At 37.0% G+C, this 17,859-nt stretch overlaps 1 protein-coding gene and 1 pseudogene across 13 annotated transcripts in view; one reads left to right on the plus strand and one right to left on the minus strand.

Moving 5' to 3' along the window:
• LOC128704766 (zinc finger protein 84-like) overlaps nucleotides 1-17,859 on the plus strand; it is a 516,148-nt gene that overhangs the window by 412,181 nt on the left and 86,108 nt on the right. The window lies entirely within an intron of this gene.
• Nucleotides 245-3,705, minus strand: LOC128704765 (tigger transposable element-derived protein 1-like; annotated as a pseudogene).

Below are 17,859 nucleotides of genomic sequence, written 5' to 3' on the forward strand. Positions count from 1 at the left end.
AAAGTGGAACACCCTTTTATTTTCCTTGTAAATGCATATAAATGCTAGATAATGTATTTACACTGACATATATTAAATTAGCAATAGAACTAAGCATTAAACAACACAATGAAAAGTAAAATTACACACACAGTACATTTATTACATACCTTTAATTACTAATGTGAATGTGTGAGAGGTGAGTGGCAATGTAGTTATTGAATCAAATCATGAGATGGCAGACCATCATCCTCTAATTCTTCAACTAATTTGATTCGTTTTGGAGACTTGTGTGAAGCTTTTGAAGGGGTGTATGTTGATGTTGAAGGCTGTCGAAGGCTAGCTGTTGATGTTGAAGGCTGTTGAAGGCTAGCTGTTGATGTTGAAGGCTGTTGAAGGCTGGCTGTTGATGTTGAAGGCTGGCTGTTGATGTTGAAGGTTGCCATGATATTTTCTTAAAGTAGGAAAGCATTGAACTTTGCCTCATGGATTTTTTTTCCTTTCCTTTAAAATTTCTTTATAGCATGTAACATCATGGGAAAGGGTTGCATTCACTGTTGAACTTCATTCAAAATTTGGATCAATCTTCTCAAAAATTGCCATTGCTATTTCTATATGGTTGATAGCTTCTTCCAAATCCTGGGTTTTCATTTCTTTAATGGTAACAGGACTATCATCAGGATGGATCTCCTCTTCATGAAATTTCTTTCTTTGCTCTTCAATCAGAAGAAGGTTTTGGTCTGTCAGAACCTCATCATGAGAGAGAAGCAATTCTTCCACATCCTCAGGCTCCACTTCCAGTTAAAATTCCCTTGCCATATCCACAACATTTACACACACTTCCCCCACTGGATTCTCAAAACCTTCAAAATCATCCATAAGTTCAGGAACCAGATTCTTCCAAACACCTTTGAGTGTAGTTTCTTTAACTTCATTCCATGCATCTCTAATATTTTTAACCCTTTGACTGTTTCAGGCCCCTCTCTGAAACTGTCATTCTATGTCGCTCAATTTTTGAAAAAAAAAAAAATTATTTTTTCTTATGAAATGATAGAGAATCTTTCCCGATGGTAATGACACCAAAAGTTCGAAATTTGGTCGAAAACTCGTGGAATTATGCTCCCGCGAAGTTAGCGGTCTCGGCGACATATGCGTATCGGCGATTTCGCCGACTTTGAGCCCAATTTTCAGCCAATTCCGTTGTTCCAGTTGACCAAACTCATAGCTATTTCTTTAGAACTCCATTTTATCTATCAGCTGAGTACAAGAAACCTCCCATTTACTAATTTGGACTACCCAATATGGTGGTCAGAAATTGGCAATTTGGCCAATTTCACGCAAAATAAAAAAGATGCCAATTTCAAAATAGGGTCCAGAATAAACAAGGTAGACATTCGTGGCACTAAAATAACATATGCTCTGTTCATTAGTCACATCTCCAGGCCCCTCTTATATTACTATTGCTTTCTATTTTGATTTTTTATTCATACAAAAAAATACAAAATTTACTGTTATGCAGACGACTGCATTATTGTAAAAATGGTATAAATAATATCAGTGCACTAGTGAAAGAATATTAGACTCCCCAGTTGACGTGTATTGGACGTGTGGTGTGATTTATTTACTCTTGAACATTGGTAAAAATCGAACATTTCTGCTACTTTGAGCTCAGTTTCAAGGTCGTTTTCATTGTAAAAGTAATTAAAATCCTCTCTATTTCTGTAATATGTTTTCCATTTTATCACCTAAGACCATGAAAACGCGAATACAACGATAAATACTATACGAAAATACACCTCAAAGTCGGCGTTTTATTCCAAAAAAACGATCAGAGTTTTTTTTTTCTCATTACGCAATGTGTGCTGCAGGATTTTTTTTATGTGGTGCACACTGACCACACAGACCCATTCTCTCACATGTGGGCCTACCAGCTTTCTCCCACTTGATTTGAAGCCGCTAGAATTATTGAGTATACATACGTCAGAAACATTGGCTCGTAAGACGTATTTATACGTCGAAAACAGTCAAAGGGTTAATGCCATCCAAAATTGTGAAACCTTTCCAAAAGGTTTTTAATTTATTTTGTTTAGGCCCAGGCATTTTATCACTGTCTAGGAAATTTACAGCCTTAATGAAAGTTCTTCTTAGGTAATAAGATTTAAAGGCTGCAATTACATCTTGGTCCATCGGCTGCAGTAATGAAGTTATGTTTGCAGGTATAAAAGCAACATTTATCTCCCTGTACATACCATTTAGAGCTGTAGGGTGGGCAGGGGCATTGTCTAAAACAAGTAAAACATTAAAAGGAATTTTCTTTTCCTTGCAGTAAGCCTCAACTGTAGGCTTAAAATAGTCCGTGAACCAACTTATGAAAAGATTGGCAGTCATCCAAGCTTTCGAATTAGATTTATAATAAACAGGGAGGCTGCCTTTTGCATAGTTCTTTAGGACCCTAGGATTCTCTGAGTGATAAGTCATCATAGGTTTTAACTTGCAGTCACCAGCTGCATTAGCTCCTAGCAAGAGTGTTAGCCTGTCTTTTGCAGCTTTGAAGCCAGGCATTGACTTCTCTTCCTTAGCAATAAATGTCCTAGATGGCATCTTCTTCCAAAATAATGCAGTCTCATCCACATTAAAAATCTGTTGCTTGGTATAGCCACCACATTCTATTATCTCTGCTAGTTCACGTGGATAATTTTCTGCAGCTAAATTGTAGCGCTTGCAGCTTCACCCTGCACTCTGATGTTGTGAAGTTGACTTCTTTCCTTAAGCCTATTAAACCAGCCTCTGCTAGCTGAGAATTTATCTTCAGCAGCTTCCTCCCCTCTCTCAGCCTTCATAGAATTGAAGAGACTTGGGGCTTTGGACTGAATAATGGCTCTGCATAAAGGCACATTGTGACTAGTCTGATCATCAATCCACACCATTAAAAGCTTTTCCATGTCAGCAATAAGGTTATCACGTTTTCTTATAACTTTAGTGGTCAATGGTGTAGCACTTTTAACTTCCTGCAACACTTTCTCCTTATTGTTCACAACTGTACTAACTGTTTGACGAGCCAAATCAAGCTTATGTGCTATCTCAGCCATTGACATACCTTGTTCACTAAGTTTAATCATTTCTAACTTGGCACTCAAAGTAAGAGGCTTACGACTCTTCTTTTTATCACAACTAAGCTTAGATGCCATCGTCAACGAGAGCCAATTAGTTAACGAAGAGCAATTGAGAGAGAACGAGATACACCGAGCTCAGACAGCGTAAAAAAACAAATTGAACAGGTTGTGGATGATCACTCGGTCAGGCGAAATAGACGGTATTAATACGTGTCCAGTTTTAGTTCATTCATGTACATTTGTAAGAGTTTGTGAAACTTTTACCTTATAATATTTTTATTATTATTATTATAATTAAATCACGAAACAAATACTCTTACACTGTGTACAAGTTGTACAAGTTAGTACAGAATAATAAGCAGCAACACTCCTATTCTCATGCAACACACCATTTTTAGAGTGAATGATGATATTATTATTATTATTATAATCATAATAAAAAAGAAGTGTTAGACCCACAAGGATCATGAATAGCCATAAAGTGAAGGCATACGAAAGGAATATTTTTCTACAGTTATCCCTAGTAACAGGTGACGGGCTAGAGAAAACGTAATTCTTCCGAAACTTCTACAAACCGTTTGGTAAACATCTCATATTTGTATAAATTTTTATACTGTGGGTGCATGTATCATGTTTGTGTGTTACATAATGTGTTTTTATATAATTTTGAAAAAAATATCATAGATTAAGGGAAATGTCTATATTAACGTAATATGCGACATTAATGCGCCCAAGAGATTATTATTATTATTATTATTATTATTATTATTATTATTATCATTATTATTATTATTATTATTATTATTATTATTATTATTATTATTATTATTATTATTATTATTATTATTATTGCATCAAGAGTAGAGAGACTCTTAGCGATTTTAATGTGTACCTACATGCCAGCACAGTGTGTAAGTTTATTTAGGTACAGGTGTACACAAGTTTAATTATCAAGTACAGTACATATAAAATATACAATAACTTTAAAACACTTGAAATTTTGGAAAGTTTCCAGACATAATGAGATGTGCTCAGGGAGAATGTAAACAAACTCGGTGGGCCGCTGTGACCGTATTAGAAAGACAGGTGGGGGGAGCCGTATAGCGAGTTTTGGTCATAATTTGAAATGTCCATATTAGCGGAACGCCGTAAAGCGAAACGCCGTAAAGCGGGGCCCTACTGTACTTATTTATCCTCTTTTTCTTAAAATATGTATTACCTACAACTAAACCCCTTTCTATACAAAGTTCAATCAAAGGGCTCCCATTATCATTTACACCTGGCACCCCAAACTCGCCTACCACACCCTCTCTAAAAGTTTCTCCTACTTTAGCATTCAGGTCCCCTACCACAATTACTCTCTCGCTTGGTTCAAAGGTTCCTATACATTCACTTAGCATCTCCCAAAATCTCTCTCTCTCCTCCACATTCCTCTCTTCTCCAGGTGCATACACGCTTGTTATGACCCACTTCTCGCATCCAACCTTTACTTTAATCCACATAATCCTTGAATTTACTCATTCATATTCTCTTTTCTCCTTCCATAACTGATCCTTCAACATTACTGCTACTCCTTCCTTAGCTCTAACTCTCTCAGATACTCCAGATTTAATCCCATTTATTTCCCCCCACCGAAACTCCCCTACCCCCTTCAGCTAGCAGGATTTCTTTATAATTCTAGTTTAACCTACTTTACAGTACCCCCAGAAGCACCTTATGAATTATAAAATTATGCTTTACAGTTATAACATTCCTACTATTATGACACTCTTCTCTACTGTATATACCTTACAATGTCATGCAGAACCCTGCATAACACCTAGGGAGTGTTATCTACCTGGGATAACCTAGGGGGAAGTGTTATCCATGCAGGATAACCCAGGGGGAAGTGTTATCCAGGTAGATTAAGCCAGGGGAAGTGTTGTCCACCCAGAATAACCCAGGGGGAAGTGTTACCCACCCATGATAACTCGGGTATGTTATCCACCCGGGATAACTCGTGTTTGTTTTCCACACAAAACTGTTGCAAGCCATGTCTGCAACATGTTCAATGACAATGCCTTGTCCCATTTTAGGCAAATCTTAGAGATGCCAAAGATATACCTCTCTGGACAGATTTTTTGTGCGACAGGGATCCAGTGACTCTCAAGCTGGAAGGGAAGTAACCCCAGATAGGGCCTTGATACCTGAATGCCTTTTGGAGGGGGATTCCCTTCCAAACACTAACCTCTCCTCTTACCTCTCCCCTCCTAACTGTCTTTCATACACCAACAAGAGTCTTCAATAAAGGTAATAGTGATGTTAAATGTTCATTTATCCATTTCATTTGTCATTTATTTCTCATTGTTTTTTTTTAAGTAAAACTGTAGTTTTTCTCCATAAAATGCATTTTTTGTGAACATTTTTGGGTGTTTGGAACAGATTACAGTGGTCCCTCATTTTTCGTAATTAATCCGTTCCTGGAGGAGCTACTACAAATGAAATTTATGATTTGTGAATCAATTTTCCCCATAAGAAATAATGTAAATACAATTAATCCGTTCCTGACACCCAGAAGTATTAAAACAAAAAAATTTTTTACATGAAATATACATGTAGTACATAAACAATACAATGGGAAATGATGAATGAAACATTAACAGCATAACGCTTACCTTTATTGAAGATTCTTCTTAGTGTATGGGAGACTGGAGGAGGAGAGAGATTGGATTGTTTACAGTTTGGAAGGGGAATCCCCTTCCAGCAACACCTCAGGTACCAATTGCTTTTCTGGGGTTACTTCTCTTCTCTGTTTCTTAATGCCACTAGGACCACCATGAGAGTCACTGGAGTTCTGTCTCGCAAAATAACTGTGGAGAGAGCTCTGTTTCTGGTGTCACTTTAACATTTCCCTAAAATGGCCCAAGACTTTGTCACTGTACATATTTCTCACCTTCTTTACCACAGGCTTGGCACTAGGAGCTTTCTTTCGAGCCATGGTAGCTTATTTAGTACTTGCAAGCACTAAAATGAGTGGAATATTATGAAATATTTCGTAGGAGCACTTGAGGGGACCTTCACTCACTGGTAAACAATGCCAGACTGGCTGGGTAGGGAGGCCTCCCTGGCTCACACAGTGCTTACGCGTCCTGGACAAACTACTATTCGCGAGTCAACCTATGAAAAGCGAGTCCATGTTTATACGAAAATACCCCTATGATTGGCGAAATTTACGATTGCCGAGAACTACGAAAAACGAGGGACCACTGTAATTGGATTTACATTATTTCTTATGGGAAATATTCCTTCAGTTCGCATGTTTCGATTTTCGTCAGACATTTTAGAATTGATTAATTACGAGAAACGAGGTTCCACTATAGGTACATATAAGAACATAAGAAGGAATGAGGACTGCAGCAGGCCTACTGGCCCATGCTAGGCAGGTCCAAGTCACCTACCAGCCTAAGCTACTAGTCAAAACCAAAAGAAGAAATCACTCTCATCCTTTTTTATAACTTAATTCATTAGGTACCTTTTGGCTCTCTTCTTGAACTGGCTAATGCTAGGACAGGCTTTGACGTGTTCAGGGAGTCTATTCTACTCCTTTATTGTTGTATAATAAAAGGTGTTTTAATACTCACCACCTACCTACTGTCCCGTAGCTCAATTGCTAGCTCACTCAGCTCACTCGCTGAGGTCTGGAGTTCGAATCTCTGGTACAACTGGAAAACATTAGGAACATGTTTCCACAAGGCACCTGCTGTTCCTGTTCACCCATCAGTATAAAATGGGTACCTGGGTGTTAGTCAAATGTTGTGGGTCGCATCCTGGGACAAAACTGACCTAATTTTACAAAAATACTCAGGCATAACAAGTGGCTTTCTATATAGTAGTATGTCACTGATGTCAGCTATGGTCTGTATACCTTGTATATGTACTTGTAGAAATGAAGATATTATTATTATTATTATTATTATTATTATTATTATTATTATTATTATTATTATTATTATTATTATTATTTTTGTTATTATTATTATTATTATTATTATTATTATTATTATTATTATTATTATTATTATTATTACTATTATTATTATTATTACTGTAGCTACTTCAAGATTGTGTTACACACCCTGTTACCATAGTGGTTTTGGTTCCTAACCTTGACAAATGTGGCAGCCAGATATTCTGGACACAACTTGTGAGCAGTTTTATAAACATGATTTACCTTTTATTTTCTTTACTCTGTCTTCGACATTCAGCAATATCCAGTTGTAATTCATCCTGGCCTACTTGCTCTCCAGGACCCAGGTCCACCATGAATCTCACCATTTTGTTCCTGGTGATTTCTAGTCTTTCTTTTTTTTTTTTTTTATTGCAGAGTATGATGAACAATAATAATATATTTGACATTATATAATCACTAAACATTGGTTCCTGTGAGTGTCAGTAAGTAGACACTGTGCCTGTCAGTTGACAAACTTTAGCCTGGATTTTGCTTTTTCTTACTACATTGTTCCCTATCAGTTCTCCTGCCATGCTTGACGTTTCATTGAAGATTCTGAAGTAATGGGTTCCCTGTTACACTGGATGTTAAAGAAATTCCAGTTAACTTAAGATCACTGAATCATTTTACACTATTAATACTTACTTACAATTATGCTGTTTTTATTTAGCTAACTCTCCTGCTCTCCTATGTCTAGTTTTCAATTAGTCTGTAAGTATGAGTATTAGTCTACCCTAAATGCATTACATGCTCTCTTTTATGTCAAGTCAATTTTATTTCTTTGCAAGAATACATAGAGATAATGTATTTACAATAATGTCTTCCAGTACAAAGAGCCACTATCATGCCTAGGCATTATGGGCAGACTTAATTTAATGGCTTACACACTACTTAATACTAAAGAAATTTATCATAGTTTGTTTAAGTTGTACAATAGTTTCAATAGTAAAATTCCTGAAATTATATTATGGGATTTTAATGATGTGTTTTGCTGAAAATAGTTTACAGTATGAGAATGCTATAGTTGGTTATAGGGCAGTATTGTTTTGGGTAAGTATTTATACTACTATGTAGTATTAGTCACTGTATGAACTTAGGCATCTAGTCTTGAAGTTTTAAGATTTAGGTAATTGGGAGATTTTTATGGTAATGTTAAATGTTTAGTACTGAGTACAGTGGACCCCCGGTTAACAATATTTTTTCACTCCAGAAGTATGTTCAGGTGCCAGTACTGACCGAATTTGTTCCCATAAGGAATATTGTGAAGTAGATTAGTCCATTTCAGACCCCCAAACATACACGTACAAACGCACTTACATAATTGGTCGCATTCGGAGGTGATCGTTATGCGGGGGTCCACTGTATTTAGTCTAGGGTCAGTAAGTGACTTTTGAGAAGAGTTTTAAATTGATGTTCAGACAGGGTTACTTAAATATTTTCTGGTAATGAATTCCGAATTTTGGGACCCTTTATGTGCATAGAGTTTTTACACAGTGTGATATGGACATGGAGTACATCAAAAAGAGATCTGCATCTTGTGTTAGGGTCATGCATAACTATATTTTATTACATGTAAACTACATTTGTATACTGCAAAAGAAACATTTGTTTTGTTTGTCTTCAGTTTACTCCTGAGGTGTAGCGATAGTTTGTTATCTATTAAGCACTTGCTGCAGGACTCCAATTTTATTGATAGTACATTAGCTATATCTTGTGGGTCTTTACCTGAATAACATCCAGGTACCTACTTCTAGGTGAACAGGAACAGCAGGTGTAAGGAAACACATCCAACATTTCCACCTGTGCTTAGGATTCAACCATGGACACTGTGTCCTGAGCCACAGGACACCTGGACACTCAAATACAAATCATAATTTAAAAATTACTGTATAAAGCATATAGTAGTCTGTAGGCTCCAACAGTACAATTTTTATTTCTTTGCAGTGGTTACATTTTGAAATTTACATAGGATGCATAGCATTTCAAGCCAGTCATGTTGCTTCACCTGTCAAGATTAAGATTTGTTTGAATTTTTTACCCAGTGATTGTCTTATTTCCACTGGGGTCATTAATCTCCTCCATGATCTGACCCAGACCAGTCAACTAACACCCATTGGAAGCAGATGTAAAGAAACATGTCTAGTGTTTCTACCCGGTAAAGTCTTCAGCTCGCACTGAGGATCCAGAATTGATCCATGGCAAGAGTGAAACCTCAGACATGTTTCCATTCACTTATTAATCTCACACCAAAACTTTTTCTTATTTTCAACAAAATTTGTTGATAACATATCACCCATTCTCTCATTATTACAGTAATACCCTTGTTTTCATCCTTAACCCTTTGACTGTCGCAAGCCCCTTTCTGAAACTCATTCTGTTGCAAAATTTTTGGAAAAAAAAATGATTTTTTCTTATGAAATGATAGAGAATCTTTTCCCGATGGTAATGACACCAAAAGTACGAAATTTAATAAATTTAATAAACAGGCCCAAAAAAAAATGGATTAATGCACGAAGCATTGCTAACTCAACGAGAGACAGAGGCAGACTGAGTTTGGTATGAGTGAGAAGTGGTGTCCTAGGCGAGTGGAGGCATCTGATATGGATGATTTCCGAGTGGATGTACGAAACCTGGTGGAAAAATTCACCGAAATTTGTGCTTGAAATCCGAATTGTACGAACTGGACAAAAACCAAGGATCTACTGTATTATTATAAAGCACCTTGGGGAGGGGACCCTATAGATATTTTAGATTTAGATTTTCTTATTTTGACAAATTACATGTTGTGCAGAGGAATATAATAGTTGGGTGCACATCCCAAAAGCCCCTCTGTATGCTGAGCATTTTGGGCAAACTTAAAGATTAACTTAAGACTAGTAAGGAATAATACATAGTTTATATGGTCATTAGATAAGTTTGAGTGAGTACAGGAAAATTTAATATTATGTCAGGTGATGCTACATAGGTCTGATAATGAGACTTTTTACACTATTTAATTAGTTAATAAAGATTACAGTATTACAATGTAACAATTTAAAACAATTTACAACATGATGTATTACAGTTGCATTTAAAACAATGTACTATTTAACACAGTGAAAAGAACAGACATCCTAATTTTGTAGTCAGTGGTTGAGCATTTATCAGCACAATATAAGTAGCCTTTGAGAAACTAGTAGTGGTTAGGTATAGTTTGTCTGGTAAATTTTGGGTAATGAGGTGATTTCTTATTTGAGCCTTAAACTGATTTGCAGACAGGGGTCCTTTAGTTTGTTCTGGCAATGAATTCCAGATCTTCGGGCCTTTTACATGCATAGCATTTTTGCATAGGGAGAGATGGAGACGGGGGATATTGAAGAGTGATCTGTGTCTAGTATTATGGTTATGTGTTCTGTTATAGTTATCAAGAAGTTTGAGAGGAGGGTTTACATTAGAGTACAGTGTTCTGTGTATGTAGTAGGCACAAAAATAAGTGTGGATGTTTTGTATATTTAGCAGTTAAGACTCTTGAAAATAGATGGAGTGTGTTGCCTAATGCAGGAATTAGTAATCATTCACACTGCAGCTTTTTGCTGGGTTATTAACCCTTTCAGGGTCCAGAGGCCAAATCTCAAAGGGTGCACCAGGGTCCAAGAATTTTTGAAAAAAAAAAACAATAATTTTTTCTTACAGTATTAAAGATAATAATTTTCTGTAGGTAATAAAACAAAATTTTTTTTTTTTTATCAGTAGTTACGAAGATATAGTGGCATGAAGTTGACCCTGAATGACCTGGTGGCGACAACATCTTCGACTTCCATAAAGTCTCATTATTTTATTTTAGGTGTTTGTTACTTTTTTCTTTTCTAATATTTTTTTTCCAGTAACTTTTATGGCCTTTAAGATAAGATTTCATTCGGATTTCTAACCTCTTAGGGTTAGCCACCCAGGATAACATAAGAAAGTCAGTGCGTCATCGAGGACTGTCTAACTTATTTCCATTGGGGTTCTCAATCTTGTCCCCCAGGATGCAACCCACACCAGTCAACAAACACCCATGTACCTATTTGCTGCTAGGTGAACAGGACAACAGGTGTAAGGAAACGTGTCAAAATGTTTTCACCAGCTGGGAATTAAACCCGGGCCCTCCGTGTGTGAAGCGGGAGCTTTAGCCAACAGGCCACTGGGCCTGTGAGACCAATTTAATGTATAATGTATAAATGTACACTCATTGTATTCAGCACAATAACTGTACTTATTAATCATTATATTGCTTACAAAACTTGTTTACAAGTTTATTGTAAAAAAATAATGATGAAAATATGGTTGTGGTGAGTACAACAGTACCATATAGTACAATGGTACCAAATGGTGAAGTGGTACCAAATGGTGCAATAGTACCATGTGATACATTATATGGTACAATGATACATTATGGTACATTGTACCATATGGTACTATATGGTACTGTTGTATTCAACACAATAACTGCACTAATAATTTCATCATTATTTCGTTTACAATAATTGTTTAGAACAAAAAATGCAAAAATGTTATATATTAGTAATGTTCTGTTATATATTTTTACATATGTACAGCCACTGGATATGTTGCTTGAGGTGGATGACGAACCTCTTTGTCTTGGAAACTGTTGAGTCAGTGTCCCACACTCACTCACTCAGTCCTGACTGGTGCTTTGTGGCACCAACACCTCCTACTGGCCATGTGGTACAGGGTATCATATGGTACATTGTACTACATGGTACAGGGTACCATATGGTACATTGTACCACATGGTACAGGGTACCATATGGTACAGAATATCATATGGTACAGGGTAGCATATTGTACAAGGTACCATATGGTGCAGGGTACCATATAGTACAGGGCACCTATAGTACAGATACAGGGATTCCAATAGATTTAAGTCAACCTAACTTTTTTGGGTTATCCCAGGATTTTATACATATGCTACTATATATGATAATCTACATATGTAACTGTATTAGTGTACACCTGAATAAACTTACTCAACCACAGGTGGCATTGTAAGTAAGTTTATTTAGGTATAAACAAATAAAGTTATATAGATTATCATACATAACAACATATGTTTGGAGACCTAGGATAACCCAAAAAGAAGTCAGATGTATTCCCATTAGAGTCCCTGTACCATATTGTACAATGTACCATATGGTACATTATACCATATGGTACATTGTACAATATGGTACAGGGACTCTAATGGGAATACGTCTGACTTCTTTCATTGTAAAATATGGTACAATGTACCATATGGTACATTATACCATATGGTACATTGTACAATATTGTACATTGTACCATATTGTACATTGTACCATATGATACCATTGTATGATATGGCACCATTGTACCATATAGTACCCTTGTACCATATGGTACCATTGTACCATATGGTTCAGAACCATAAATATTTTCTTTAGATCCACTTCAATCAGTCTTAGAATTGTAAGTTGGGAAGAGGAGAGTCAGAATTTGCCTGGAGAATGAGTGGGGAGTGAGAGTTTCCTTGCTGCCAGGCATTGTGAACAAAGCCACTTTGGCAGTGTTCCCACAGTGCCGTGCAGGTATCCAGATTTTTTCTATAGTGCACACCCTGACAACCCAAACTCATTCTCTTAGATGTAGGCCTACCAGCCTTCAAGAGCTAAATTTGAGGGAGCTAGAATTTTGGCATAGTTCTATGGTTTGAACCCACAACTCAAAGCTGTAGAACTACAGCACGGACCCTGAAAGGGTTAAAGGCTGAAGGTGATTAGCTGTGGTTGAGCCCCATGCACAAATACCATAGGTGAGGTAAGGGTAAATGAGAGAGTGGTACAGAGCTAGAAGAGCTGATTGGGGTACATAGTACCTGACCTTTGAAAGGATGCCTACTGTTCAAAAGATTTTCTTAGAAATTTGCTGTATGTGTGTCTGAAATTTGAGACTGCAGTCAAGGTGGAGACCTAGAAATATGTTTATGGTGTCAGTGTTTTGGGTCAGTGGTTACATGGACACTTTATATTAATACCTGTTTACTGCCCATTGATACATGTCCATCTGATATGTATGTGTACCATTGTGCATAAGTGATCTTCACATTAATGCAGTAGCCTGTATAACAGCAACACTCCCATGCTCATGCAACACACCCTTTGAGAGTGTTTGATGCTATTTATGAGTGAAGACATATGAAAGGAATGTTTTCCTACAGTTATCCTCGGTAATGTACACAGTTTCTCTGGTGTTGTTCTAGAGATAATGTCTTATTGTAATTCTTGCCATACACTCCTACAAGCTGCCTATCTACCACATCTCATAATTATGTCTGTCTGTTTTAGAATGGCTGTATGTATTATGTTTATGTAGTACGTTTCTTATATAATTTTGAAAAAATGTCATAGGTGGATTAATGAAAATGTGAATAACATAATATATGACATTTAAAGCATCCCGGAGTGATTGTTATTACAGCCTCTACTCACTTAGCGACATACTCATTTACCAACGACTGAGGATTATGACAGGCTCTCTGACCAGTATGCATGCCTAAATAATGTGCAGTGGATCCCCAGTTTACGATATTATTTCATTCCGGAAGTATGTTTAGGTGCCAGTACTGAACGAATTTGTTCCCATAAGGAATATTGTGAATTAGATTAGTCCATTTCAGACCCCCAAACATACATGTACAAATGCACTTACATAAATACACTTACATAATTGGTCGCATAGGGAGGTGATCGTAAAGCGGGGGTCCACTGTATATTAGAGCTAATATCCTCTATTCTGTTTATTACAAATTACAGTACAGCCTGGAGTTTGCCTGGAGAGAGTTCCAGGGGCCAATGCCCCCGTGGCCCGGTCTGTGACCGGGCCTCCTGGTGGATCAGAGCCTGATCAACCAGGCTGTTACTGCTGGCTGCACGCAATCCAACAATCGAGCCACAGCCCGGCTGGTTAGGTACCGACTTTAGGTGTTTGTCCAGTGCCTGCTTGAAGACAGTCAAGGGTCTATTGGTATTCCCCCTTGTGTACACTGGGAGGCAGTTGAACAGTCTCGGGCCCCTGACATTTATTGTATTTTCTCTTAACGTGCTAGTGACACCTCTGCTTTTCATTGGGGAGATGTTGCATCATCTGCCGAGTCTTTTGCTTTAGTTGTGAGTGATTTTTGTGTGCAAATTTGGTACTAGTCCCTCTAGGATTTTCCAGGTGTATCTCTCCTGCCTGCATTCCAGGGAGTACAGGTTCAGGAAATTCAAACGCTCCCAGTAATTGAGGTGTTTTATCTCCGTTATGCGCACCGTGAGGGTTCTCTGTACATTTTCTAGGTCAGCAATTTCACCTGCCTTGAAAGGTGGTGTTAATGTGCAGCAATATTCCAGCCTATCTAGAACAAGTGACCTGAAGAGTGTCATCATGGGCTTGGCATCCCTAGTTTTGAAGGTTCTCATTATCCATCCTGTCATTTTTCTAGCAGATGCGATTGATACAATGTTATGGTCCTTGAAGGTGAGATTCTCCAACATGATCACTCCCAGGTCTTTGACGTTGGTTTTTCGCTCTATTTTGTGGAAGGAATTTGTTTTGTATTCTGATGAAGTTTTAATTTCCTCATGTCACTTGACAACGGAGTTCCATTCCTGAGACCACATTATTAAACGAATTCATTGCTAAGTGAGGAGCAAAATATAATGGTAATGAGTTTGTGTTAACCATCTTCGATATTGATTTAATGTCACCTTTGCACCAATTATAACATTTCTGGTATATTTTTTAATGTTTATACAGTAGTGTGCTGTATATTGAAATAAACAGAATAGAGGAAGCCAGCTCTAATATACAGGGGACTCTCGACCAATGATATTAATTCATTCCAGAGAGCTCATCGTTAGACAAATTTATTGTTAGTTGAATTAATTTTCCCCATAAGAAATAATGGAAATCCAATTAATCCATTCCAGACACACAAAAGTATGAATTTTTTTTTCACGTGAAATATGCTTTTTCCAACACAGAAAAAGAAGGATACATGCACAATAAATAATGTACTATGCTAAATGAAGAATAAATGACACCTTTATTGAAGATGTAGTGATGAGTGATGAGATGGGAGGAGGGGAGATGATGGAGGAGTTTACAATTGTTTGGAAGGGAAATTCCCTTCCATAAGGACTTTAGGTAGCAAGTCCTTTTCTGGGGTTACTTCTCTTCTTTGTTTTTTACCCCTTAAACTGTCCCCACGTAGATATACGTTCATGTGCGGTGGGCTCCGAACGTAGATAAACATTTTATTTTTCATTCCTGCATATTTGATGCGATAGGCCTAAGTCACCTAGACATGAAAGAATGGGTCTGTGCACTCAGTGTGCACACTATGAAAAAATCAGGAAGCACTTAGTACCTTGTGAGAGCACCAGTTCAACTGAGCACCAGCTAGAGCAAATATAGTGACAAACACCAGTGATTCACTGATGTTATGTTATATTAACACTCATATTTTAAGAGGAAAGTAAAAATAGGTTAGATAAATGCATGAGTGGGTGGGTGTGAGTTGGACCTGACTAGCTTGTGCTACTGGGTCAGATGTCATGCACCTTCTTTCAGTGGATGTAACCTGACTAGGTGGGTCATTGGTCTAAGGTGGGGGTGACACAGACCTGCTTTTCATGGGCCAGTAGGCCTGGTGCAGTGTTCTTTCTTATGTTCTTATGTATTCAGCTGGCTGGCTTTGGCTGTCTCTGTCTGTATCTGTCTATATCTCTGTCTGTATCTGTCTATATCTCTGTCTATATATATCTCTGTCTATATCTCTATCTGTCTATATCAATGTCTATTTGTATCTATGTCTCTCATATGTACTCTTAAACACAATTATACATAATGTAAATTACCTAGGATAACCCAAAAATTCCAGGCCAAGTGCTATACAGAGTTTGTAGATATAAGGCATAAATATACATGACGCAAATAATAGCAGTGTCACTTGCTCAGCAATCAGGGAGCAGCACACACACACCACAAACCAACAGGTTTACTATCCACTCCCTGAGACACAGACAAGCAGATGGAAAGACAGACACACACAGGCAGACAGAAAGACAGACAAACAGAACTAGACAGATAAGCAGAGCTAGACAGACAGACAGATGTACAGATAGACAGATAGATTTACAGATAGACAGACAGACTGACAGACATACAGAGACATGTTTGTGTACAATAGTAAAAACATATAAAGACAAGGTTCCCTCTCCAGCAGCACACATTCATCAAATGTCACTTGCTATCTGATGCCTGTCATAACACCATTATTCAAGTTCATATTATACTCTAGGCACACACAGAAGACAGAAAGACAGATAAGCTGAACTGGACAGACAGATAAGCAGATCTAGGAAGACAGACAGATGTACATATAGACAGACATAGGCAGACAGATAGACAGGCAGACAGACATACAAAGACATGTTTATGTGCAAGAGTAGAAACATATAAAGACAAGGTTCCCTCCAGCAGGGCACATTCATTAAATGTCACTTATCTGACCTTTGTTATAACACCATTCAAGGAGTTTCATACTCCAGCATCTCTAAAACATTGCTGGGACCTATAAATACCTTGCATATATTTCTAGACAATAGTAAATGACCATGACAGGTGAAAATGTTCTCCTGTCAGTGTTATTGTTGCAATTTGAGTACAATTTCAGTACATAATATTAGTGTCAGAACAAAGATTGGCTACGAAATCACAAGAACTATTATAAATTTTAATTATCAGAACATAAAAATTATATAAATTAAAATAAAAATGAGAAAGAAAGGTAAATCAGCAACACTTCTGAAAGTGGCAGGACTGGATGTTGCCATCAGGTGAGCATCCAGAGCCAACCTCATGGTTTTATATCTCAGTAAGTACTGGTCCTAAATTTTTTTTTTTTTTGGTCTTATACCACACAGAAAATAGCCCTCTTTAATTTAATAAAAAAAAAAAAAATTATTTTTTAAAATATTCGGAGCACCACGCAGGTGACCATAGATCTATGTTTGGACAGTTTAACCCTTTGTCTGTTTTGGTAATATATATACGTCTTACGAGCCACCGTTTTTGACTTATATATACTCATAAATTCTAGCGGCTTCAAATCAAGGAGGAGAAAAAGATGATAAGCTGTATTCTCATTTTCTTGGTCTCATTTGATAGAATGGGAAATATATTATAGAAATAGAGGTGATTTTGATTGGTTATACTATGAAAAGAACCTTGAAATGGAGCTCAAAGTAGGGAAAATGTTTGATTTTTGCAGATGTTCAAAAGTAAACAAATGATGTTATTTCCCAATTAATGTCCAAGTAGCCATTCTAATATGCAGTCATGAATGGGTTGATATTATTTATACAATTATTACAATATTGCAGTAGTCTGCATAACAGTAAATCTTCCATTTTTTGTTTGAATAAAAATTCAAAATATAAAGCAAGAGTAATATCATAGGGACCTGGAGACATGACTGATGAACAAAGAAAATGTTATTTTAGAGCCAGGAATGTCTGCATTGTTCATTCTAGACCCTATTTTGAAATTGTCATACTTTCTAATTTTCGTGAAATTGGCCAAATTGCAAATTTCTGACCACGTTATTGGGTAGTTGAAATCAGTAAATGGGCAGTTTCTTGTATTCAGTCAATAGAAAAAATGAAGTTCTAAAGAAGTAGCTATGAGTTTGGTCGACTGGAACAATGGAATTAGCTGAAAATAGGGCTCAAAGTG

This window comes from Cherax quadricarinatus, chromosome 99 (genome assembly GCF_038502225.1).
Source record: "Cherax quadricarinatus isolate ZL_2023a chromosome 99, ASM3850222v1, whole genome shotgun sequence".
NCBI lineage: Eukaryota > Metazoa > Arthropoda > Malacostraca > Decapoda > Parastacidae > Cherax > Cherax quadricarinatus.